This window comes from Tripterygium wilfordii, chromosome 12 (genome assembly GCF_013401445.1).
Source record: "Tripterygium wilfordii isolate XIE 37 chromosome 12, ASM1340144v1, whole genome shotgun sequence".
In the NCBI taxonomy this organism is placed as follows: domain Eukaryota; kingdom Viridiplantae; phylum Streptophyta; class Magnoliopsida; order Celastrales; family Celastraceae; genus Tripterygium; species Tripterygium wilfordii.
The window spans coordinates 7689327-7715950 of NC_052243.1; positions in this window are offsets into that span (position 1 = coordinate 7689327).

Below are 26624 nucleotides of genomic sequence, written 5' to 3' on the forward strand. Positions count from 1 at the left end.
CTTTCTAGTCAAAGTCAGAATCAACGGACGTGACGTGGCAGCTGACATAGCATTGTTGACATGGCATTGATAACATGGCAAAGAAGACAAGTTAACCATAGTTATATCTTAACTAGAAGACTTGGAGCCAAAAGAGAAGACAATGAAAAGTTAATTTGAAAGGAGGAGACAAGAGGTACAACAAGTCTTATGACAAGTTTTTCTCTTCACATGTGTGGGAAGCTTTATTTCAAATCCATTTCTCTTTCCCACCAAGACACTCCACATCCAATGGATCATATTCTCTCTACATCAAAAGCCATGATTTACTCCACCTAAAAGACAAATTTTTCTCAAGTCAATTGTTGTATCTTCCAAGATGCCTCCAAAGTCTATATCCATCCAAAAGCTATTATTTCTTCCTACCAAAAGAGACTTGTTGTAAACATTTTCACACTTCTCTAAGCCTTCTAACGTCTATAATGATCCAAGGGTCCATATCTTTCATATCAATCCAATGGCCCTCATTTCATGAGCTTACACTCCACAATTTTCTATAAAAACTAACTCTTTGTCTATGGTGCATATACTTGGCCGAAAATTACACTCTCTCTCTAGTGTTCTTCATCTTCTAAGCTTTCATTCTTTCACTCATTCATTTCTTGATTACATACTTGATTTTGAAGAGAGATCACACACACTAGCCAAGTAAAGCTTTATTGTTACTCTTGAGCCTTTCTTACCAGATTCTTATCATTTCCTCAAGAGTCATTCTACTTGCTTGAGCAATCTGATTTCCAGCACCTATAAGGCTTCATTCTATATCTCCATTTCACCATTCAAGCCTTATCACAACTGATTTTCGTTGGTTGATACACTACTCAAAATTTCACATACCCTAGCAACCAAAAAATCTCAAATCTGAGTTTTGTGCTTACCATTCCCATTCCAACTTTTCAAGAGCTTCATTTGAGCCTTAGACACTTACAAATCCAGCTACTAAAGAGCCAGCCTTTGAGCCTAAACTTATCTCATACCCGGCTATTCTTAGAGCCATTTTTGAGCTTGTATTTTGTTGATTGAGTTAGTGTGGTGAGCTACAAACCACACGGTGTGTAGAGTTTGGTGTGGTGAGCTACAAACCACACAGTGTGTAGAGTTTGGTGTTTGGGCTACAAAAACATCGGTTGTAAGAGTTCCGCTTGACTCGGTTGAACAAGCCATATTGGAGTGTTTGAAATTCCCAAGTGGGACTTGGGGAGTGGAGTAGGCTTGGGTTAAGCCGAACCACTATAAATCTCTTGCCTCTTTTACTTTCCAGCAATTTCAATTAGCATTGCATTCTCATATCATACATACTTGAAATTGGATATTTAGGTTGCTAGATTCAAGTTTGTTTAAATTGATTGTTCTCCTTGACTCATATACATATACACTAGAACTTAATTTGGTATTTAGCTTCCGCTTAAGGTGAAATTTGATAGAATTCATTGAAACCGAAAAAAGAGTGACCTAGTCTAAATTTGACTAAGGACACAATTCACCCCCCTCTTGTGGTGCCATACATCCTAACAAGTGGTATCGGAGCAAGGTTACTTGCATATAGAAGTAATTGTCTTGTGCATTATTTGTGATTCTTGATATGGCATCTACTAGTGGTAGACATGATCATGTATTAGAGGGTCAATCTAGTGGTAGACCTCCATACTTTGATAGAGATGACTATGACCATTTGGAAGATGAGAATGAAACTTTATTTCATGTCTCTGGATATTGATTTGTGGTATGTCATAGAGGATGGACCTTATGAGCCTACCATCATCACCAAAGTTGGTGATGTTGAAAAGGAGATTTCAAAACCTAGGGATAAATGGGATGACAATGATAAGAAAAAGATTTCCTTGAATGCTAAAGCTATGTCTATTTTATTTAATGCATTGAATTCAATTGAAGCTAAACATATTTCAACATGCATTTCGGCTAAAGATATGTGGACTAGGTTAGAGATGAAGCATGAGGGAACTAATCAAGTAAAGGAGTCCAAGATTAACATGCTCATGCATTCATATGAATTGTTCACTATGCTTTCACATGAGTCTATTACCGATATGGATATTAGACTAACCAAAATTCTGAATTCTCTTGAATCTTTAGGGAAGACATTCTCCAATCAAGAAAAGGTGCAAAAGTACTTGAGAAGTCTTCCGGAAGCATGGGATGCCAAAGTGACAGCCATCCAAGAAGCTAAAGATCTCAAAGTTTTGAAGTTGGATGAGCTTGTAGGATCACTTCTGGTATATGAGACAAATTTGGAGGCAAGAGAAGCTCAAAAAGAGGACACCAAAAAGAAGAGCATTGCTTTTGCCTCCAAGGGTGATAGTGGAGATGATTTGAGTGATGAGGAAGTAGCCCTAATGACAAGAAGATTCAAGAGATACTTGCTAGACTTTGCTTGATGGCGAAAGGAAACTCATCCAATCCGGATGAGGAGGTAAACTCTTTTGATCATGATGATGATGATGTGTCTATTGATGATTTGCTTTCCTTACTCAATGACATGAATGCTAAGAATAGGAAAATGCATAAGGAAAAGAAACAATTGAAAAATGAGATTGATTGTCTAAATGCTAAGGTAGAAGAGCATGAAAAGACCATTGATGATCTAAATGCTAAATGTGATGAAAAGTGCGATATGCTTGCTGCCATGTGTGCTAATAACATGTCTAAGTGTGATCATGAACCTTTGATTGAAGATTTGCAATTTAAACTTAGTACCTTGCAAGAAGAGTATGATGATTTGAAATTGATTGCTATTGTGCCTAATGAGAACCAAGAGTCACACGATGACTCTATTGTTCAAAATGAATTAGACGCTTTGAAATTGAGATATGAGGATCTAGAGAAATCTTTCTCAAAGTTTAGTGTGGGATCTTCTAGACTTGATTCACTCTTATCATGCCTTAGACAATCTTTGGACAAATCGGGTTTAGGTTATGTTGGTGATGATGTAAAATTGAAGAAATGTGATATGCATGATATTTCTACATCTTTCGTATCACATGGATATTTGCATTCCTTGAATGACATGAAGGAGGATTGTTTTCCTAAGAAAATGATTTTTTCACCTCCTAACTACAATGCTTTGAATGATATGCATGCTAGTACTTCGAAATCACATCATGAACATGTATCATTTGTCCAATCCGTGAGACATAGGCCTATTCCCATTAGGGGTGTGCCAAATCAGCCTTGGAAGAAGGATATCAAATCTGGTCCCAAGAGACCCGTAGGGTTTCCTAAGAAATTAGGGCAACCCATAAGGTATCCTAGGGCTCCTAGAGCTCCACAAGGCTCTATGTATGCTAGCACTTCATTTCATTCTTCAAATGATGCATATATGCATAACTTGAATGCCAAAGTTTTTCCAAAGTTTCAATATGTGTTTGGCAAGAAAGTTAAGCAAATGTGGGTTCCAAAGGGAATCAAGATTCTTGATGCTAACCTCCTAGGACCCAAAAGAAATTGGGTACCTAAAGCGAATTGAACTAATGTAGGTGTTCTTGAAAATCAAAAGTTCTAAGGCTTCCAAGTGGTACTTGGATAGTGGTTGCTCAAGACACATGACCGGGAACTCAAGTTCTTTTTCTTCTCTCAAGAAGTTCTCTAATGGTGGTCATGTGACTTTTGGTGACAACAAGAAGGGTAGGATCCTTGGTCAAGGATCCATAGGTGATGTATCCTCTTTCTCTATCTCTAATGTGCAATTAGTTGATGGATTATCTTTTAACCTTCTTAGTATTTCTCAATTGTGTGATGGTGGCTTGCGCATATGTTTTGATGATTCAAAGTGTGAGTTTTTAAATGCCATGAATGAATGTGTGCTTGTAGGAAAAAGATATGGTAATGTGTATTCTATTAATTTGAAAGACTTGAATGATTGCAAACTTAAATGCTTGATTTCCAATGTTAGTGATGTGAATATATGGCATAGAAGATTAGGACATATAGGAATTTCTACAATTGAAAAATTGGTTAGAAATAATCTTGTTAGAGGCATACCTTCTTTGAACTTTGACATGTATGATGCTTGTGAGCCATGCATTAGTGGAAAACACACTAGGGAGTCTTTCAAGTCTAAAAACCAGGGTTTTAGAACTTTTGCATCTTGATTTGTTTGGTCCAAGTAGAGTCAAAAGTCTAGGTGGTGGATCCTATGCTTTTGTGATTGTTGATGACTATTCTAGATATACTTGGGTGATTTTCCTTGCACATAAACATGAGACCATTCATGAGTTTTCAAAACTAATCAAGAGGCTTCAAAATGAAAAGAACATAAGCATTAGAAAGATTAGGAGTGATCATGGAGGAGAATTTGATAATCATGCATTTATTGATCTATGTGATGAATATGGCATTAGACATGATTTCTCTTCACCTAGAACACCCCAACAAAATGGGGTAGTAGAAAGGAAAAATAGAACTTTGCAAGAAATTGCTAGGACTATGCTTTGTGAACATGATTTGCCTAAGTTCTTGTGGGCCGAGGCCATTAATTGTGCATGCTATGTTACAAATAGGTTGTCTATTAGAAAGAAGATAAATAAGACACCTTATGAGATTTGGAATGATAGAAAACCTAAGGTTGACTACTTTAGAGTTTTTGGTTGCAAATGTTATGTACTAAACACTAAGGATGACTTAGATAAATTTGATGCAAAATCTACTCCTTGTGTATTTGTTGGCTATGCTTTAACTTCTAGAGCTTATAGAGTTTACAATCCAAAGTCTAGGAGAATAGAAGAGTCCATTCATGTTAAATTTATTGAAACTCTTGCACTTGACCCTTTGCTTGAGAATGATGATATTGAGTTAGGTTTGGAGAAGTTGAGCTTAAAAGATGATAAAGATGACTCTCCTACACCTAAAGATGATGGACCAAGCAAAGAGGGAGGAAACGAGCACGAGGAGACACAAAATAGTGACGCACCCGTGGGCTTGGAAGAAAGTGAGGTTGCACCCGTGGCCTCCAATAGTGAAACTACAGCTCCTACATCATGGCTGCAAGTGAAGGACAAACACAAGCATCCCAAACAACTCATAATTGGCGATTTGCATCAAGGGGTAAGGACTCGTAGATCTCACTTAGCTCCTAATAATGGTGATATGCATGTTAATGTGGTAGATAATGTGACTGCAAATTTAATGAATACTGTTTTGATTGTTGATGTGCATGGTTCTTATGCCTTGATTTCTCAAGTAGAACCTAGAAATATTAATGATGCTTTGCTTGATGATAAATGGATTATTGCTATGCAAGATGAGTTGAATCAATTCACTAGGAATGAAGTTTGGCATCTAGTTCCAAGACCTAAAGACCAAACCATAATTGGAACTAAATGGGTGTTTAAGAACAAAATGAATGAAGATGGTGAAGTTATTAGAAACAAGGCTAGGTTGGTTGCACAAGGGTACAACCAAGAAGAAGGGATTGACTATGAAGAAACATTTGCACCCGTAGCTAGGCTAGAAGCTATTAGGTTGCTTATGGCATTTGCATGTTTCAAAGGTTTTAAACTTTATCAAATGGATGTCAAAAGCGCATTTTTGAATGGTTTTATCAATGAGAATGTGCATGTAAAGCAACCACCTGGATTTGAAGATCCTAACTTTCCAAACCATGTTTATAAATTGACAAAAGCCTTGTATGGTTTGAAACAAGCACCTAGGGCATGGTATGATAGACTTTTTTCATTCTTAATTCAAAATGGTTTTAAAAGAGGAAGAATTGATAGCACTTTGTTCTTAAAAGAAAAAGGTCATGACATGCTTATTGTTCAAATATATGTAGATGACATTATATTTGGTGCTACTAATGAGGCTATGTGCAAAGAGTTTGAGTCTTGCATGAAAAATGAATTTGAGATGTCTATGATGGGTGAACTTACATTCTTTTTAGGGCTGCAAGTTAAACAAACTAAGAAAGGTATACATATTAGTCAAACTAAATATATTCATGATATGCTTAAAAAGTTTGGTTTTGATTCCTTGAATCCTTCTCCTACTCCTATGAGTGTGTCAACTAAACTTGAAAAAGATGAAGATGGACAACCTTATGATTCTAAAATGTATAGGTCCATGATTGGTTCACTTTTATATTTGACATCTAGTAGACCCAACATTATGTTTAGTGTATGCATGTGTGCTAGATTTCAAAGTCAACCTATGCATTCTCATTTCCTAGCGGTTAAGAGAATATTTAGGTACCTTAGGCATACATCAACTCTTGGCATATGGTATGATAAAAATTCTTTGTTTGATTTATATGCATATAGTGATGCTGATTTTGCTGGGTGTAAAATAAATAGAAAGAGTACTTCGGGTACATGTCAATTCCTAGGAAGTATGCTTATTTGTTGGTTCTCCAAGAAACAACCTTGTGTAGCCCTATCTACCACCGAAGCTGAATATATGGCTATAGGAAGTTGTTGTGCTCAACTCTTATGGATTAGACAACAACTAAATGATTTTGGACTTAAATTAAAAGATATTCCTATATATTGTGATAATACTAGTGCCATTAGTCTTTCTAAAAATCCGGTGCATCATTCTAAGGCTAAACATATTGAAATTAGACATCATTTTATTAGAGATCATGTGACTCAAGAGACAATTAAATTAGATTATGTGGCCACAATGAACCAACTTGCGGACATACTAACGAAACCTCTAAACCAAGAGAGATTTGAATTTTTAAGAGGTAATCTTGGCATGAGAATGAGTCCTTGATATGTGTATGAAATTTATACATTGTTTATATTGAACACCTTTTGGATGCATTTACAAAATAAAGGGGGAGAAATATAGAACTTTGAACTTTAAAGTTTGGTATGCATAGGCTAAGGGGGAGGAACTTGAATGTCATATTGTATATACCTTGCCTGATACTTTACTTGTCTTGAATTGCAATTCCCTTGTGTTTATTGAAGCATATGCTTATAGAAAGTTTATTTGTGTGAAGCATAATGTGAGGGGGAGAGTTTCTCATGTGAATTAAAGAAAATAGCTCAAAGTTACATAAGTTATTTTGTAATCATCAAAAGGGGGAGAATGTTGAATATATGTTTGAGTGATTACAATGGCATGCTTGATTGAACTTTGATCTATTGATTGTATTGAGAAACATAGGTGCATATGCCTACTTGATTAGTTTAGGAATTCAAGACTTATATTAAATTAGTTCAATTGTGCTTATTTGATGATTTGATTATTGAACTAACGTGGACTAATTGCAAGAAACCCTAAAAGGGTTTACATAGCATGTCTTGAGTATGATTTGTGTGTAGGGTGACCAAAACGTAAATTAGTCCTAATGTCATCGTCGACCAACATTAGTGAAGGCTTAATCAGTGTCAAACATGATTAAGAAAGTCAATTTCGTGGTCAACATAAGTCAAGTTTTGCCAAAGATGTCTTGGAGCTTAATTGAGATCAATTGAAGTAAAATTAACTTTCTAGTCAAAGTCAGAATCAACGGGCGTGACGTGGCAGCTGACATAGCATTGTTGACATGGCATTGATGACATGGCAAAGAAGACAAGTTAACCATAGTTACATCTTAACTAGAAGACTTGGAGCCAAAAGAGAAGACAATGAAAAGTTAATTTGAAAGGAGGAGACAAGAGGTACAACAAGTCTTATGACAAGTTTTTCTCTTCACATGTGTGGGAAGCTTTATTTCAAAACCATTTCTCTTTCCCACCAAGACACTCCACATCCAATGGATCATATTCTCTCTACATCAAAATCCCATTTTAATCCAATGGCCAAAGATTCAAGCTTTATTCTTATCTCTCCTACTTTACATCCTATGGACAAAATTGAATCTTCATTTGATCCAAAGGCCATCATTTATTCCACTAAGAGACAAACTTTTCTCAAGTCAATTGTTGTATCTTTCAAGATACATCTAAAGTCTATATCCATCCAAAAGCCATGATTTACTCCACCTAAAAGACAAACTTTTCTCAAGTCAATTGTTGTATCTTCCAAGATGCCTCCAAAGTCTATATCCATCCAAAAGCCATTATTTCTTCCTACCAAAAGAGACTTGTTGTAAACATTTTCACACTTCTCTAAGCCTTCTCACGTCTATAATGATCCAAGGGTCCATATCTTTCATATCAATCCAATGGCCCTCATTTCATGAGCTTACACTCCACAATTTTCTATAAAAACTAACTCTTTGTCTATGGTGCATATACTTGGCCGAAAATTACACTCTCTCTCTAGTGTTCTTCATCTTCTAAGCTTTCATTCTTTCACTCATTCATTTCTTGATTACATACTTGATTTTGAAGAGAGATCACCCACACTAGCCAAGTAAAGCTTTATTGTTACTCTTGAGCCTTTCTTACCAGATTCTTATCATTTCCTCAAGAGTCATTCTACTTGCTTGAGCAATCTGATTTCCAGAACCTATAAGGCTTCATTCTATATCTCCATTTCACCATTCAAGCCTTATCACAACTGATTTTCGTTGATTGAAGCCTTATAGGTGCTGGAAATCAGATTGCTCAAGCAAGTAGAATGACTCTTGAGGAAATGATAAGAATCTGGTAAGAAAGGCTCAAGAGTAACAATAAAGCTTTACTTGGCTAGTGTGTGTGATCTCTCTTCAAAATCAAGTATGTAATCAAGAAATGAATGAGTGAAAGAATGAAAGCTTAGAAGATGAAGAACACTAGAGAGAGAGTGTAATTTTCGGCCAAGTATATGCACCATAGACAAAGAGTTAGTTTTTATAGAAAATTGTGGAGTGTAAGCTCATGAAATGAGGGCCATTGGATTGATATGAAAGATATGGACCCTTGGATCATTAGAGACGTTAGAAGGCTTAGAAAAGTGTGAAAATGTTTACAACAAGTCTCTTTTGGTAGGAAGAAATAATGGCTTTTGGATGGATATAGACTTTGGAGGCATCTTTAAAGATACAACAATTGACTTGAGAAAAATTTGTCTTTTAGGTGGAGTAAATCATGGCTTTTGGATGGATATAGACTTTACATGTATCTTGAAAGATACAACAATTGACTTGAGAAAAGTTTGTCTCTTAGTGGAATAAATGATGGCCTTTGGATCAAATGAAGATTCAATTTTGTCCATAGGATGTAAAGTAGGAGAGATAAGAATAAAGCTTGAATCTTTGGCCATTGGATTAAAATGGGATTTTGATGTAGAGAGAATATGATCCATTGGATGTGGAGTGTCTTGGTGGGAAAGAGAAATGGTTTTGAAATAAAGCTTCCCACACATGTGAAGAGAAAAACTTGTCATAAGACTTGTTGTACCTCTTGTCTCCTCCTTTCAAATTAACTTTTCATTGTCTTCTCTTTTGGCTCCAAGTCTTCTAGTTAAGATGTAACTATGGTTAACTTGTCTTCTTTGCCATGTCATCAATGCCATGTCAACAATGCCATGTCAACAATGCTATGTCAGCTGCCACGTCACGTCCGTTGATTCTGACTTTGACTAGAAAGTTAATTTTACTTCAATTGATCCCAATTAAGCTCCAAGACATCTTTGGCAAAACTTGACTTATGTTGACCACGAAATTGACTTTCTTAATCATGTTTGACACTGATTAAGCCTTCACTAATGTTGGTCGAGGATGACATTAGGACTAATTTACGTTTTGGTCACCCTACACACAAATCATACTCAAGACATGCTATGTAAACCCTTTTAGGGTTTCTTGCAATTAGTCCACGTTAGTTCAATAATCAAATCATCAAATAAGCACAATTGAACTAATTTAATATAAGTCTTGAATTACTAAACTAATCAAGTAGGCATATGCACCTATGTTTCTCAATACAATCAATAGATCAAAGTTCAATCAAGCATGCCATTGTAATCACTCAAACATATATTCAACATTCTCCCCCTTTTGATGATTACAAAATAACTTATGTAACTTTGAGCTATTTTCTTTAATTCACATGAGAAACTCTCCCCCTCACATTATGCTTCACACAAATAAACTTTCTATAAGCATATGCTTCAATAAACACAAGGGAATTGCAATTCAAGACAAGTAAAGTATCAGGCAAGGTATATACAATATGACATTCAAGTTCCTCCCCCTTAGCCTATGCATACCAAACTTTAAAGTTCAAAGTTCTATATTTATCCCCCTTTATTTTGTAAATGCATCCAAAAGGTGTTCAATATAAACAATGTATAAATTTCATACACATATCAAGGACTCATTCTCATGCCAAGATTACCTCTTAAAAATTCAAATCTCTCTTGGTTTAGAGGTTTCGTTAGTATGTCCGCAAGTTGGTTCATTGTGTCCACATAATCTAATTTAATTGTCCCTTGAGTCACATGGTCTCTAATAAAATGATGTCTAATTTCAATATGTTTAGCCTTAGAATGATGCACCGGATTTTTAGAAAGACTAATGGCACTAGTATTATCACAATATATAGGAATATCTTTTAATTTAAGTCCAAAATCATTTAGTTGTTGTCTAATCCATAAGAGTTGAGCACAACAACTTCCTATAGCCATATATTCAGCTTCGGTGGTAGATAGTGCTACACAAGGTTGTTTCTTGGAGAACCAAGAAATAAGCATACTTCCTAGGAATTGACATGTACCCGAAGTACTCTTTCTATTTATTTTACACCCAGCAAAATCAGCATCACTATATGCATATAAATCAAACAAGGAATTTTTATCATACCATATGCCAAGAGTTGATGTATGCCTAAGGTACCTAAATATTCTCTTAACCGCTAGGAAATGAGAATGCATAGGTTGACTTTGAAATCTAGCACACATGCATACACTAAACATAATGTCGGGTCTACTAGATGTCAAATATAAAAGTGAACCAATCATGGACCTATACATTTTAGAATCATAAGGTTGTCCATCTTCATCTTTTTCAAGTTTAGTTGACACACTCATAGGAGTAGGAGAAGGATTCAAGGAATCAAAACCAAACTTTTTAAGCATATCATGAATATATTTAGTTTGACTAATATGTATACCTTTCTTAGTTTGTTTAACTTGCAGCCATAAAAAGAATGTAAGTTCACCCATCATAGACATCTCAAATTCATTTTTCATGCAAGACTCAAACTCTTTGCACATAGCCTCATTAGTAGCACCAAATATAATGTCATCTACATATATTTGAACAATAAGCATGTCATGACCTTTTTCTTTTAAGAACAAAGTGCTATCAATTCTTCCTCTTTTAAAACCATTTTGAATTAAGAATGAAGAAAGTCTATCATACCATGCCCTAGGTGCTTGTTTCAAACCATACAAGGCTTTTGTCAATTTATAAACATGGTTTGGAAAGTTAGGATCTTCAAATCCGGGTGGTTGCTTTACATATACATTCTCATTGATAAAACCATTCAAAAATGCACTTTTGACATCCATTTGATAAAGTTTAAAACCTTTGAAACATGCAAATGCCATAAGCAACCTAATAGCTTCTAACCTAGCTACGGGTGCAAATGTTTCTTCATAGTCAATCCCTTCTTCTTGGTTGTACCCTTGTGCAACCAACCTAGCCTTGTTTCTAATAACTTCACCATCTTCATTCATTTTGTTCTTAAACACCCATTTAGTTCCAATTATGGTTTGGTTTTTAGGTCTTGGAACTAAATGCCAAACTTCATTCCTAGTGAATTGATTCAACTCATCTTGCATAGCAATAATCCATTTATCATCAAGCAAAGCATCATCAATGTTTCTAGGTTCTATTTGAGAAATTAAGGCATACGAACCATGCACATCAACAATTAAAGCAGTATTCATTAAATTTGCAGTCACATTATCTACCACATTAGCACGCATATCATTATCATTAGGAGCTAAGTGAGATCTACGAGTCCTTACCCCTTGATGCAAATCGCCAATTATGAGTTGTTTGGGATGCTTGTGTTTGTCCTTCACTTGCAGCCATGATGTAGGAGCTGTAGTTTCATTATTGGAGGCCACAGGTGCAACCTCACTTTCTTCCAAGCCCACTGGTGCATCACTATTTTGTGTCTCCTCGTGTTCATTTCCTCCCTCTTTGCTTGGTCCATCATCTTTAGGTGTAGGAGAGTCATCTTTATCATCTTTTAAGCTCAACTTCTCCAAACCTAACTCAATATCATCATTCTCAAGCAAAGGGTCAAGTACAAGAGTTTCAATAAATTTAACATGAATGGACTCTTCTATTCTCTTAGATTTTGGATTGTAAACTCTATAAGCTCTAGAAGTTAAAGCATAGCCAACAAATACACAAGGAGTAGATTTTGCATCAAATTTATCTAAGTCATCCTTAGTGTTTAATACATAACATTTGCAACCAAAAACTCTAAAGTAGTCAACCTTAGGTTTTCTATCATTCCAAATCTCATAAGGTGTCTTATTTATCTTCTTTCTAATAGACAACCTATTTGTAACATAGCATGCACAATTAATGGCCTCGGCCCACAAGAACTTAGGCAAATCATGTTCACAAAGCATAGTCCTAGCAATTTCTTGCAAAGTTCTATTTTTCCTTTCTACTACCCCATTTTGTTGGGGTGTTCTAGGTGAAGAGAAATCATGTCTAATGCCATATTCATTACATAGATCAATAAATGCATGATTATCAAATTCTCCTCCATGATCACTCCTAATCTTGCTAATGCTTATGTTCTTTTCATTTTGAAGCCTCTTGATTAGTTTTGAAAACTCATGAATGGTCTCATGTTTATGTGCAAGGAAAATCACCCAAGTATATCTAGAATAGTCATCAACAATCACAAAAGCATAGGATCCACCACCTAGACTTTTGACTCTACTTGGACCAAACAAATCAAGATGCAAAAGTTCTAAAACCCTAGTAGTTGAAATCTGGTTTTTAGACTTGAAAGACTCCCTAGTGTGTTTTCCACTAATGCATGGCTCACAAGCATCATACATGTCAAAGTTCAAAGAAGGTATGCCTCTAACAAGATTATTTCTAACCAATTTTTCAATTGTAGAAATTCCTATATGTCCTAATCTTCTATGCCATATATTCACATCACTAACATTGGAAATCAAACATTTAAGTTTGCAATCATTCAAGTCTTTCAAATTAATAGAATACACATTACCATCTCTTTTTCCTACAAGCACACATTCATTCATGGCATTTAAAAACTCACACTTTGAATCATCAAAACATATGCGCAAGCCACCATCACACAATTGAGAAATACTAAGAAGGTTAAAAGACAATCCATCAACTAATTGCACATTAGAGATAGAGAAAGAGGATACATCACCTATGCATCCTTGACCAAGGATCCTACCCTTCTTGTTGTCACCAAAAGTCACATGACCACCATTTGAGAACTTCTTGAGAGAATAAAAAGAACTTGAGTTCCCGGTCATGTGTCTTGAGCAACCACTATCCAAGTACCACTTGGAAGCCTTAGAACTTTTGATTTTCAAGAACACCTACATTAGTTCAATTCACTTTAGGTACCCAATTTCTTTTGGGTCCTAGGAGGTTAGCATCAAGAATCTTGATTCCCTTTGGAACCCACATTTGCTTAACTTTCTTGCCAAACACATATTGAAACTTTGGAAAAACTTTGGCATTCAAGTTATGCATATATGCATCATTTGAAGAATGAAATGAAGTGCTAGCATACATAGAGCCTTGTGGAGCTCTAGGAGCCCTAGGATACCTTATGGGTTGCCCTAATTTCTTAGGAAACCCTACGGGTCTCTTGGGACCAGATTTGATATCCTTCTTCCAAGGCTGATTTGGCACACCCCTAATGGGAATAGGCCTATGTCTCACGGATTGGACAAATGATACATGTTCATGATGTGATTTCGAAGTACTAGCATGCATATCATTCAAAGCATTGTAGTTAGGAGGTGAAAAAATCATTTTCTTAGGAAAACAATCCTCCTTCATGTCATTCAAGGAATGCAAATATCCATGTGATACGAAAGATGTAGAAATATCATGCATATCACATTTCTTCAATTTTACATCATCACCAACATAACCTAAACCCGATTTGTCCAAAGATTGTCTAAGGCATGATAAGAGTGAATCAAGTCTAGAAGATCCCACACTAAACTTTGAGAAAGATTTATCTAGATCCTCATATCTCAATTTCAAAGCGTCTAATTCATTTTGAACAATAGAGTCATCGTGTGACTCTTGGTTCTCATTAGGCACAATGACAATCAATTTCAAATCATCATACTCTTCTTGCAAGGTACTAAGTTTAAATTGCAAATCTTCAATCAAAGGTTCATGATCACACTTAGACATGTTATTAGCACACATGGCAGCAAGCATATCGCACTTTTCATCACATTTAGCATTTAGATCATCAATGGTCTTTTCATGCTCTTCTACCTTAGCATTTAAACAATCAATCTCATTTTTCAATTGTTTCTTTTCCTTATGCATTTTCCTATTCTTAGCATTCATGTCATTGAGTAAGGAAAGCAAATCATCAATAGACACATCATCATCATCATGATCAAAGGAGTTTACCTCCTCATCCGGATTGGATGAGTTTCCTTTGGCCATCAAGCAAAGTCTAGCAACCTCGTCCTCACTTGAAGTGCTTTCGGAGTCCGAATCACTCCATGTAGCTTTGAAGGCTCTCTTGGTTTGCTCCTTGCTCTTTTCTTTCTTCTTTGGACACTCATACTTCATGTGTCCCTTCTTACCACACTCAAAGCACCTCAAATCTTTGTCTTGCTCCTCATGGTTCCCTTTTGAGTCGTTTTGATCCCCATGGCCAGATTTGAAGTTGTCCCTCCTTGAGTGGCCAAAAAGTCTACCACCTTGCTTCTTCTTGTTTATCAAGTATCTCTTGAATCTTCTTGTCATTAGGGCTACTTCCTCATCACTCAAATCATCTCCACTATCACCCTTGGAGGCAAAAGCAATGCTCTTCTTTTTGGTGTCCTCTTTTTGAGCTTCTCTTGCCTCCAAATTTGTCTCATATACCAGAAGTGATCCTACAAGCTCATCCAACTTCAAAACTTTGAGATCTTTAGCTTCTTGGATGGCTGTCACTTTGGCATCCCATGCTTCCGGAAGACTTCTCAAGTACTTTTGCACCTTTTCTTGATTGGAGAATGTCTTCCCTAAAGATTCAAGAGAATTCACAATTTTGGTTAGTCTAATATCCATATCGGTAATAGACTCATGTGAAAGCATAGTGAACAATTCATATGAATGCATGAGCATGTTAATCTTGGACTCCTTTACTTGATTAGTTCCCTCATGCTTCATCTCTAACCTAGTCCACATATCTTTAGCCGAAATGCATGTTGAAATATGTTTAGCTTCAATTGAATTCAATGCATTAAATAAAATAGACATAGCTTTAGCATTCAAGGAAATCTTTTTCTTATCATTGTCATCCCATTTATCCCTAGGTTTTGAAATCTCCTTTTCAACATCACCAACTTTGGTGATGATGGTAGGCTCATAAGGTCCATCCTCTATGACATACCACAAATCAATATCCAGAGACATGAAATAAAGTTTCATTCTCATCTTCCAATGGTCATAGTCATCTCCATCAAAGTATGGAGGTCTACCACTAGATTTACCCTCTAATACATGATCATGTCTACCACTAGTAGATGCCATATCAAGAATCACAAATAATGCACAAGACAATTACTTCTATATGCAAGTAACCTGCTCCGATACCACTCGTTAGGATGTATGGCACCACAAGAGGGGGGGTGAATTGTGTCCTTAGTCAAATTTAGACTAGGTCACTCTTTTTTCGGTTTCAATGAATTCTATCAAATTTCACCTTAAGCGGAAGCTAAATACCAAATTAAGTTCTAGTGTATATGTATATGAGTCAAGGAGAGCAATCAATTTAAACAAACTTGAATCTAGCAACCTAAATATCCAATTTCAAGTATGTATGATATGAAAATGCAATGCTAATTGAAATTGCTGGAAAGTAAAAGAGGCAAGAGATTTATAGTGGTTCGGCTTAACCCAAGCCTACTCCACTCCCCAAGTCCCACTTGGGAATTTCAAACACTCCAATATGGCTTGTTCAACCGAGTCAAGCGGAACTCTTACAACCGATGTTTTTGTAGCTCAAACACCAAACTCTACACACCGTGTGGTTTGTAGCTCACCACACCAAACTCTACACACCGTGTGGTTTGTAGCTCACCACACTAACTCAATCAACAAAATACAAGCTCAAAAATGGCTCTAAGAATAGCCGGGTATGAGATAAGTTTAGGCTCAAAGGCTGGCTCTTTAGTAGCTGGATTTGTAAGTGTCTAAGGCTCAAATGAAGCTCTTGAAAAGTTGGAATGGGAATGGTAAGCACAAAACTCAGATTTGAGATTTTTTGATTGCTAGGGTATGTGAAATTTTGAGTAGTGTATCAACCAACGAAAATCAGTTGTGATAAGGCTTGAATGGTGAAATGGAGATATAGAATGAAGCCTTATAGGTGCTGGAAATCAGATTGCTCAAGCAAGTAGAATGACTCTTGAGGAAATGATAAGAATCTGGTAAGAAAGGCTCAAGAGTAACAATAAAGCTTTACTTGGCTAGTGTGTGTGATCTCTCTTCAAAATCAAGTATGTAATCAAGAAATGAATGAGTGAAAGAATGAAAGCTTAGAAGATGAAGAACACTAGAGAGAGAGTGTAATTTTCGGCCAAGTATATGATGGATCGTACTTAACACAAGAGGGGGGGTGAATTGTGTCCCCAAATTCCGATAGGAATCTCTTTTTAAAATTTAAAAGGAAATCAATGTCAATTAACAATTAGCACACAAATTTGGACTCTAATGATTATCTTAATCAATATTCATTTCAATGCAAGATGTGATACAATATGGTGAATGATCAATTATCAAATAATCAAGGAATTGCAAAAACAGATTTTTTTTAAACAACACACTGCGCACAGATTTTACAACTCAAATTTCACCTAGCAAATCAAGTCAGAATTCAATAAAATTTGGTATGCAGTATCACAACACCCTAATGAATACTATATCAAAAATTCAGATTAAAATTCAAAGTTTAGCTATGTGAACAGTTCACGGACAGACTAGTGGTTCAGAAAATTCAGCAATCAAAACACTTAATCAATCAACAAGCAAGCAATGCAATCAAGAAAGTCCACACAGCAATTTATAGTAGTTCGGAGACTCTTCTCCTACATCTACTACCTAGGTTCACCAACCTAGGATTTTTCAACCTCCACTAAGGATGTGGTTTTCTCAAGAGCTCCACAAAACTCACAAGGGTTTTTAGGTCACCCTTAAAACTGAAGATTTCAAGATAATCTTCAAACTTTACAACCAAGGGTTTCAAGCACTCCCTTAAACTCAACCTCAACAAGGTTTTTGCCCAATGAAGGGACTTTTACAAGTGTTCGGTATAAATGGTTCACTCAAGGTTTGCACTAAGCAAATGGGGTTGAGGAACACTCAAGAATCACAATATCACCTCACGGGTTGGATAGAAAATGAAGAATAATGAGGATTTTCGAATCTGAAAATAAGAAGCCAAATGAGAAGCACTCCCTCTTTGCAAAAGCAAAATAGTGAGGAAGCCTTTAGAGTGGCTTGGGTAGAAGCTTGGATTCAATGACACAAACTAGCTTGAAAGTTTTGAGAGCAAGAATTTCTTCAATGTAATTTTGGCTTCTCCAAGTTGGAATGAGGAAGAACCCCTCTTTATAATTTACCAAGCTCTTGTGATTTCCACCATTAGATCTTTTTCTATCTTCAAATCTCGACCTTCAATTACATGTGCAAATCTTGGCCATTGAATGAATAGATCATTAAATCTCAACCTTGCAATATGTAGCCGTTGCACTTGCATGATTTTCTAAGTCTAGCTTTCCAAGATTTGAGTTGTCATGTGCACTTGCAGCCATCTTTGACAATTTGATCAAACTTGCACCAAATCTTGACCTTGGTATCTCCAACAATTTTGTCATCTTTGATCATTTGATCAAATTTACACCAAATCTTGGCCTTGGTATCTCCAACGATTTCCTACAAAATGTGTAGCAACTTGCAGCCATCTTTGACTCCAAAAATCAAGTAAGATCTTCTTTTAAGTCAAAAGTTTCAAGCAAGAATATGGTCTTATGCACAACCATTGGATTCACCTTTTAAATGGTCATCTTAACCCTTCAAGTCTTGTTGTAATCTGATCCATTCATAATTCACAACAATTCAATCTCGGCCATAGATTAGTGTACCGTTGGAGCTTGTAGTCTTCAAGAATATCTTCATAATCTAAGTCTTGTCTAGTTGCAAAATATACTTTCTCATCTCTTACAAATTTCAACCATTGCATTTGTCCTTTAGCTTCATCAATTTTCTTCTCACAAAAATCTTATCATTGACCTCAATAAAGGAAGCATGTGCAAGATCTTGTTTGATGAAGATAAGAGATCCTTCACATGACCAAACATGTCCCTCCAATCTTGACTTCAAACTCTGAATTTGGCAGCACCAATATATCCATATTATACAGCTCCAAGGCTAATTCCAAACATCAATCAAAATGTCTTAGTGGAAGGTTGATGAACATAGGTTTTTCTTGGTTTTCTAGAGATCCAAGCTCATACTTGAAAACCGGACTTCAATTCACTTGAGCAAACTGAATTCTGAGTGATATAACATCCTCATGATGATTAACCTACAAAGAAATAGGAGGTAGAACTCCCCAATTGCATGTAAGCTCAAAGAGCTTCATATAGAGCGCATAGGTTAATTACATTAGAAAAACAACCCAGAAAATTCGTATTACTGCATGATAAATCATTTTATATATATTAGAATGTCCACATAAAATTTCATAACAATCGGAAATCGTTTGGTCACTCAACCAAGCAAATAAGTCACTAATAGTGAAACCGATAAATTCTAAGTGTAAATTCAATGTTATTTTGCAAACTCAGTATAAATGACATTTTCTCTTGAACTTTACTAAGTCAAATATGTTCATAGTGATGAAACTAAGATGCACACGAAATTTCATTTAAATCTGAGTTCATTTGGTTCACTACGTTCACAAAGAACACATATGCACAAAATTAGGTAAAACCTAGTTTTGGCGGAATTTAAGCATATGACCAAATATATATGTGATGCACTTAATTTCTCATGATTATAGTCCTAGAACATATATTAAACCTTCATGTGCATGTGGTTCAAGTTTCAAGTAATTTGGACCTAAGTAAGATAAATTATGATCATTAGAAGATTAATACCCTAACTTAGTCCATGTATATTTATTTTCAAAACTTAATTTCCAGCACTATCTCAAAAATATATAGATACCAAATTCACATAGAGATATGCATAAGCCTTCATTTGTATATGCACAATTAAGATATTAAACAATTAACCAAATAATCATTTAAGCATGTTTTCTAGCATTTTAGGATATGTTCAAGTCAAGCATGCTCACACACATTTTAGTATACAATCATACACAATCATCAAAAACACAATGTTGACTAGACACTAAGTCTTGGTCCAACAATCTCTTCATATTCCATTCGTATAAATATTCAAAAGTAAGAATCATCATAAACCAATATCTTTCTCAAGAAATCTTCAAGGATGGATACTCCTAACTCTCCACCTGTAAAAAGGTCTAGAACTGATGAAGGTTCTACTTCTAAAGAAGAAGAAGGTGGAGGTGATCCCAGATTCAACCTCTCCCCTATAAGGGAAGACGTATACGAGGACGATCCCCAGAAAACTATCGAATCTCTACAAGAAGCTTTGAGGGAAACCAAAAGGAGACTTAAAAAAGCAACCGACAAAGTTCAAGACTACAAAAGGCAACTTATGGTTTCAAAGTATGCCATACAAGGTGTTCGATATATGTCATGGGGCAGACAAGCAAGTACTCATGACCCAGATAAATTGCACGAAGCAATCACTGAGATCACAGTACAACTTGGATCTGTTGCAGATGGAATAGACAGTGTTCTTTATACCCTAGAATAAAATTCCTGTCCAACAGTATATGCACCATAGACAAAGAGTTAGTTTTTATAGAAAATTGTGGAGTGTAAGCTCATGAAATGAGGGCCATTGGATTGATATGAAAGATATGGACCCTTGGATCATTAGAGACGTTAGAAGGCTTAGAGAAGTGTGAAAATGTTTACAACAAGTCTCTTTTGGTAGGAAGAAATAATGGCTTTTGGATGGATATAGACTTTGGAGGCATCTTTAAAGATACAACAATTGACTTGAGAAAAATTTGTCTTTTAGGTGGAGTAAATCATGGCTTTTGGATGGATATAGACTTTACATGTATCTTGAAAGATACAACAATTGACTTGAGAAAAGTTTGTCTCTTAGTGGAATAAATGATGGCCTTTGGATCAAATGAAGATTCAATTTTGTCCATAGGATGTAAAGTAGGAGAGATAAGAATAAAGCTTGAATCTTTGGCCATTGGATTAAAATGGGATTTTGATGTAGAGAGAATATGATCCATTGGATGTGGAGTGTCTTGGTGGGAAAGAGAAATGGTTTTGAAATAAAGCTTCCCACACATGTGAAGAGAAAAACTTGTCATAAGACTTGTTGTACCTCTAGTCTCCTCCTTTCAAATTAACTTTTCATTGTCTTCTCTTTTGGCTCCAAGTCTTCTAGTTAAGATGTAACTATGGTTAACTTGTCTTCTTTGCCATGTCATCAATGCCATGTCAACAATGCCATGTCAACAATGCTATGTCAGCTGCCACGTCACGTCCGTTGATTCTGACTTTGACTAGAAAGTTAATTTTACTTCAATTGATCCCAATTAAGCTCCAAGACATCTTTGGCAAAACTTGACTTATGTTGACCACGAAATTGACTTTCTTAATCATGTTTGACACTGATTAAGCCTTCACTAATGTTGGTTGAGGATGACATTAGGACTAATTTACGTTTTGGTCACCCTACACACAAATCATACTCAAGACATGCTATGTAAACCCTTTTAGGGTTTCTTGCAATTAGTCCACGTTAGTTCAATAATCAAATCATCAAATAAGCACAATTGAACTAATTTAATATAAGTCTTGAATTCCTAAACTAATCAAGTAGGCATATGCACCTATGTTTCTCAATACAATCAATAGATCAAAGTTCAATCAAGCATGCCATTGTAATCACTCAAACATATATTCAACAGAAGTTAACTTCAAAATTGCACGAAACGTGAAAAACTTGTCCATGCATAGAATTGAGCATTCCTAAGGCATCAAAATAGACGTTATACTCTATTTAGTGTTCTTAGAAGTCTTAACTTGCTAGTTTAGCTTTTGGACAACGTTACGTTAGGTAAAGAAGCCAATAGACCAAGTTAAGTTCAAAATTGAGCAAGACGTGAAAAACTTATCCACGCATAGAATTGAGCATTCCTAAGGCATCAAAATAGACCGTTATACTCTATTTAGTGTTCTTAGAAGTCTTAACTTGCTCGTTTAGCTTTTGGGCAACGTTTCGTTGGGTAAAGAAGCTAATAGACCAAGTTAAGTTGAAAATTGCACGAAACGTGAAAAACTTTTCTATACATAGAATTGAGCATTCCTAAGGCATCAAAATAGACGTTATACTCTATTTAGTGTTCTTAGAAGTCTTAACTTGCTAGTTTAGCTTTTGCGCAACGTTTCGTTAGTTAAAGAAGCTAATAGACGAAGTTAAGTTCAAAATTGCACGAAACGTGAAAAACTTGTCCATGCGTAGAATTGAGCATTCCTAAGGCATCACAATAGACCGTTATACTCTATTTAGTGTTCTTAGACGTCTTAACTTGCTAGTTTAGCTTTTGGGCAACTTTTCGTTAGGTAAAGAAGCCAATAGACCAAGTTAAGCTCAAAATTGCACGAAACGTGAAAAACTTAAGCACGCATAGAATTGAGCATTCCTAAGGCATCAAAATAGACCATTATACTCTATTTAGTGTTCTTAGAAGTCTTAACTTGCTAGTTTAGCTTTTGGACAACGTTATGTTAGGTAAAGAAGCCAATAGACCAAGTTAAGTTGAAAATTGAGCAAGACGTGAAAAACTTATCCACGCATAGAATTGAGCATTCCTAAGGCATCAAAATAGACCGTTATACTCTATTTAGTGTTCTTAGAAATCTTAACTTTCTCGTTTAGCTTTTGGGCAACGTTTCGTTGGGTAAAGAAGCTAATAGACCAAGTTAAGTACAAAATTGCAAGAAACGTGAAAAACTTGTCTATGCATAGAATTGAGCATTCCTAAGGAATTAAAATAGACGTTATACTCTATTTAGTGTTCTTAGAAGTCTTAACTTGCTAGTTTAGCTTTTGGACAATGTTACGTTAGGTAAAGAAGCCAATAGACCAAGTTAAGTTCAAAATGGCACGAAACGTGAAAAACTTGTCCATGCGTAGAATTGAGCATTCCTAGGGCATCAAAATAGACCGTTATACTCTATTTAGTGTTCTTAGAAGTCATAACTTGCTAGTTTATCTTTTGGACAACGTTTCGCTTGGTAAAGAAGCCAATAGACCAAGTTAAGTTCAAAATTTCACGAAACGTGAAAAACATGTCTATGCATAGAATTGAGCATTTCTAAGGCATCAACATAGACCGTTATACTCTATTTAGTGTTCTTAGAAGTCTTAACTTGGTAGTTTAGCTTTTGGGCAAAGTTTTGTTAGGTAAAGAAGCCAATAGACCAAGTTAAGTTCAAAATTGCACGAAACGTGAAAAACTTATGCACGCATAGAATTGAGCATTCCTAAAGCATCAAAATAGACCGTTATACTCTATTTAGTGTTCTTAGAAGTCCTAACTTGCTAGTTTAGCTTTTGGGCAACGTTTCGTTAGGTAAAGAAGCCAATAGACCAAGTTAAGCTCAAAATTACACGAAACATGAAAAACTTATGCACGCATAGAATTGAGCATTCCTAAGGCATCATAATAGACCGTTATACTCTATTTAGTGTTCTTGGATGTCTTAACTTGCTAGTTTTGCTTTTGGGCAACGTTTCGTTAGGTAAAGAAGCTAATAGACCAAGTTAAGTTGAAAATTGCACGAAACGTGAAAAACTTGTCTATGCATAGAATTGAGCATTCCTAAGGTATCAAAATAGACGTTATACTCTATTTAGTGTTCTTAGAAGTCTTAACTTGCTAGTTTAGCTTTTGGACAACGTTACGTTAGGTAAAGAAGCCAATAGACCAAGTTAAGTTCAAAATTGAGCAAGACGTGAAACACTTATCCACGCATAGAATTGAGCATTCCTAAGGCATCAAAATAGACCGTTATACTCTATTTAGTGTTCTTAGAAGTCTTAACTTGCTCGTTTAGCTTTTGGGCAACGTTTCGTTGGGTAAAGAAGCTAATAGACCAAGTTAAGTTGAAAATTGCACGAAACGTGAAAAACTTGTCTATGCATAGAATTGAGCATTCCTAAGGCATCAAAATAGATGTTATACTCTATTTAGTGTTCTTCGAAGTCTTAACTTGCTAGTTTAGCTTTTGCGCAACGTTTCGTTAGGTAAAGAAGCTAATAGACGAAGTTAAGTTCAAAATTGCACGAAACGTGAAAAACTTGTCCATGCATAGAATTGAGCATTCCTAAGGCATCAAAATAGACGTTATACTCTATTTAGTGTTCTTAGAAGTCTTAACTTGCTAGTTTAGCTTTTGGACAACGTTACGTTAGGTAAAGTAGCCAATAGACCAAGTTAAGTTCAAAATTGAGCAAGACGTGAAAAACTTATCCACGCACAGAATTGAGAATTACTAAGGCATCAAAATAGACCGTTATACTCTATTTAGTGTTCATAGAAATCTAAACTTGCTCGTTTAGCTTTTGGGCAACGTTTCATTGGGTAAAGAAGCCAATAGACCAAGTTAAGTTCAAAATGGCACGAAACGTGAAGAACTTGTCCATGCGTAGAATTGAGCATTCCTAAGGCATCAAAATAGACCGTTATACTCTATTTAGTGTTCTTAGAAGTCATAACTTGCTATTTTATCTTTTGGACAACGTTTCGCTTGGTAAAGAAGCCAATAGACCAAGTTAAGTTCAAAATTTCACGAAACATGAAAAACTTGTCTATGCATAGAATTGAGCATTTCTAAGGCATCAATATACACCGTTATACTCTATTTAGTGTTCTTAGAAGTCTTAACTTGGTAGTTTAGCTTTTCGGCAAAGTTTTGTTAGGTAAAGAAGCCAATAGACCAAGTTAAGTTCAAAATTGCACGAAACGTGAAAAACTTATGCACGCATAGAATTGAGCATTCCTAAAGCATCAAAATAGACCGTTATACTCTATTTAGTGTTCTTAGAAGTCCGAACTTGCTAGTTTAGCTTCTGGGCAACGTTACGTTAGGTAAAGAAGCCAATAGACCAAGTTAAGTTCAAAATTGAGGAAGACGTGAAAAACTTATCCACGCATAGAATTGAGCATTCCTAAGGCATCAAAATAGACCGTTATACTCTGTTTAATGTTCTTAGAAGTCTTAACTTGCTCGTTTAGCTTTTGGGCAACGTTTCGTTGGGTAACGAAGCTAATAGACCAAGTTAAGTTGAAAATTGCACGAAACGTGAAAAACTTGTCTATGCATAGAATTGAGCATTCCTAACGAATCAAAATAGACGTTATACTCTATTTAGTGTTCTTAGAAGTCTTAACTTGCTAGTTTAGCTTTTGCGCAACGTTTCGTTAGGTAAAGAAGCTAATAGACGAAGTTAAGTCCAAAATTGCACAAAACGTGAAAAACTTGTCCATGCATAGAATTGAGCATTCCTAAGGCATCAAAATAGGCGTTATACACTATTTAGTGTTCTTAGAAGTCTTAACTTGCTAGTTTAGCTTTTGGACAACGTTACGTTAGGTAAAGAAGCCAACAGACCAAGTTAAGTTCAAAATTGAGCAAGACGTGAAAAACTTATCCGCGCATAGAATTGAGCATTCCTAAGGCATCAAAATAGACCGTTATACTCTATTTAGTGTTCTTAGAAATCTTAACTTGCTCGTTTAGCTTTTGGGCAACGTTTCGTTGGGTAAAGAAGCTAATAGACCAAGTTAAGTACAAAATTGCATGAAACGTGAAAAACTTGTCTATGCATAGAATTGAGCACTCCTAAGGCATTAAAATAGACGTTATACTCTATTTAGTGTTCTTAGAAGTCTTAACTTGCTAGTTTAGCTTTTGGACAACGCTGCGTTAGGTAAAGAAGCCAATAGACCAAGTTAATTCAAAATTGCACGAGACGTGAAAAACTTATCCATGAGTAGAATTGAGCATTCCTAAGGCATCAAAATAGACCGTTTTACTCTATTTAGTGTTCTTAGAAGTCTTAACTTGCTAGTTTAGCTTTTGCGCAACGTTTCGTTAGGTAAAGAAGCTAATAGACGAAGTTAAGTTCAAAATTGCACGAAACGTGAAAAACTTGTCTATCCATAGAATTGAGCATTCCTAAGGCATCACAATAGACCGTTATACTCTATTTAGTGTTCTTAGACGTCTTAACTTGCTAGTTTAGCTTTTGGGCAACTTTTCGTTAGGTAAAGAAGCCAATAGACCAAGTTAAGCTCAAAATTGCACGAAACGTGAAAAACTTAAGCACGCATAGAATTGAGCATTACTAAGGCATCAAAATAGACCATTATACTCTATTTAGTGTTCTTAGAAGTCTTAACTTGCTAGTTTAGCTTTTTGACAACGTTACGTTAGGTAAAGAAGCCAATAGACCAAGTTAAGTTCAAAATTGCACGAGACGTGAAAAACTTATCCATGCGTAGAATTGAGCATTCCTAAGGCATCAAAATAGACCGTTTTACTCTATTTAGTGTTCTTAGAAGTCTTAAGTTGCTAGTTTAGCTTTTGCGCAACGTTTCGTTAGGTAAAGAAGCTAATAGACGAAGTTAAGTTCAAAATTGCACGAAACGTGAAAAACTTGTCCATGCGTAGAATTGAGCATTCCTAAGGCATCACAATAGACCGTTATACTCTATTTAGTGTTCTTAGACGTCTTAACTTGCTAGTTTAGCTTTTGGGCAACTTTTCGTTAGGTAAAGAAGCCAATAGACCAAGTTAAGCTCAAAATTGCACGAAACGTGAAAAACTTAAGCACGCATAGAATTGAGCATTCCTAAGGCATCAAAATAGACCATTATACTCTATTTAGTGTTCTTAGAAGTCTTAACTTGCTAGTTTAGCTTTTGGACAATGTTACGTTAGGTAAAGAAGCCAATAGACCAAGTTAAGTTCAAAATGGCACGAAACGTGAAAAACTTGTCCATGCGTAGAATTGAGCATTCCTAGGGCATCAAAATAGACCGTTATACTCTATTTAGTGTTCTTAGAAGTCATAACTTGCTAGTTTATCTTTTGGACAACGTTTCGCTTGGTAAAGAAGCCAATAGACCAAGTTAAGTTCAAAATTTCACGAAACGTGAAAAACATGTCTATGCATAGAATTGAGCATTTCTAAGGCATCAACATAGACCGTTATACTCTATTTAGTGTTCTTAGAAGTCTTAACTTGGTAGTTTAGCTTTTGGGCAAAGTTTTGTTAGGTAAAGAAGCCAATAGACCAAGTTAAG